Source organism: Bubalus kerabau, chromosome 4 (assembly GCF_029407905.1).
Source record: "Bubalus kerabau isolate K-KA32 ecotype Philippines breed swamp buffalo chromosome 4, PCC_UOA_SB_1v2, whole genome shotgun sequence".
Lineage (NCBI taxonomy): Eukaryota > Metazoa > Chordata > Mammalia > Artiodactyla > Bovidae > Bubalus > Bubalus kerabau.
Genome location: NC_073627.1, coordinates 52853113 through 52854843, shown reverse-complemented (window position 1 = coordinate 52854843; position 1731 = coordinate 52853113).

Below are 1731 nucleotides of genomic sequence, written 5' to 3'. Positions count from 1 at the left end.
CTCCTGTGGGCACAGCACACACGAGTCACATGCCCCGGTCCACACTCGCCCGGGACCCCGCAGCCCTCTGGAACCTGGCCGTGGCGGGGGGGTTCGGCCCTGCGCACGTGGACCCCGCCCCCTCCTGAGCTGGAGGAGGGAAAATACGCGGGGGGCAGGACCCTTTCCTCCTCCCTCAGGGTCTGGACCTGTGAGGGTTTGTGCGCGGTTCAAGGTCCTGCCTGCCCCTGGGTATGGGGCTGTGCGTTGAGTAGGTCTGGGGGAAGGACCGCCCTCTCGGCATGGCCCCAGCTGCACCCCGAGTCCCTCCTCCTGCTGGGCTCCAGTGGAGTCTGAAGCCTGGTTCTTTTTCGGCTGATCCTTCATCACTGGGGTCCAGGCTCCCTCTTGGCCTAGGGCAGCTAGGACCCTTTCTGAGCCAGAGTCAGGCCTGGAGGGTAGGGCCCATGTTCCGGGGCTCCACACCAGCAGAGAGGACCTCCCTATGGAGTGGCCTCTCAGGCCCTGGCTCACCCGCTTCCCTCAGACTGCAGCCAGGTAGATGATTCCTGAACCAAAGGGTTTCCCTCCTGCATGTTCCCACTCCCCTCGCCACCTGTGCGGCACCCACCCACGCATGCACACACATACTCACACCCAGACACAGCTGGGAAGTCACCCAAGGAGCCACATTTTCCTAGGGTCTCTCTGATTCAGGCCCTAAACTCAGCCAGGGGCACTCCAGCTGTGCCCTCACATGCACACTGGCTGGCTTAGTCACTCACATTTTTAGTTACAAAGGGCTCTGCTTTGGGGAAAGGACCCAGACCCCTCCCAGCTAAGGACCAGGTCAGCTGGGTGGGCCCAGTTCACCAGCACAGCCTAGTCCTGCCCCTTCCCCAAACGACTAGGACTATTCACCCTCTTCTCATGTGCCTGCTTCCTTTTGGAAGCTGGTCCCAGGATGTCAGGATGAGAGCCCAGCCTGCAAGGACCTGCCTCTATCGTGGGCGCAACTCTGCATTATCTCTGCTTCTCCTTTCCACCACCTAGCTCTTCTCCCTTCATCTGGATCTGGGCAAGCTCTAGGGAGGCTTTCTAAATGTCCAGCTGCCTCTTCTGTGGCCGAATGTTCCCCCTTTCTCCTCCTACCTTCTTTCTGTCCTCCCCAGGATCTCTCTGGGCATTCCACGGCCCAGGCCTCTCATCCACTGGCCTCCTCATCCCAGGCCTAGACATCGGCTCCCAGGGCCTCACAAAGTAAACAAGCCAAGTGCAACCGAGGAGATAAAAAGGGGCCGGGGCCAGTTGGGGCTGGGAAAAGCCCATAAAGATAAGGCTGACAGCCCTGCCGGTCCTTGAGCCACAGGCACGGAGGAGGCAGGCCCGCGGGGCATAGCCAACTCCACCACGGTCCTTGGCCCACAGGCGAGTTGCGGGACTGAGCCTGGAAACCCAGGAGACCCCACGCAAGGGGACACCGCACCACTACAACGAGGGTGGTTATGCGCTCTGGCCCAAGGCGTTGGTTCCGATTATATCTGGGGTCAGCCTGGATGGGCCCCCGGGGTCATCTGGTCCAGGTGTGGCGGCCCGCGGGGGCGGGAGGGACCGCCTGGTGAGATGCTCTCCTGGCCGCTAGGACCCCTGCGGGGCACTTGTCACGCGACGCCCCGCGACTTGCGCCGCGCTCTCTCGGTCCTGCCCGGTGCGGAGCATATCCGCTGCCCGCGGTCACTGAGCTCCAGTCCC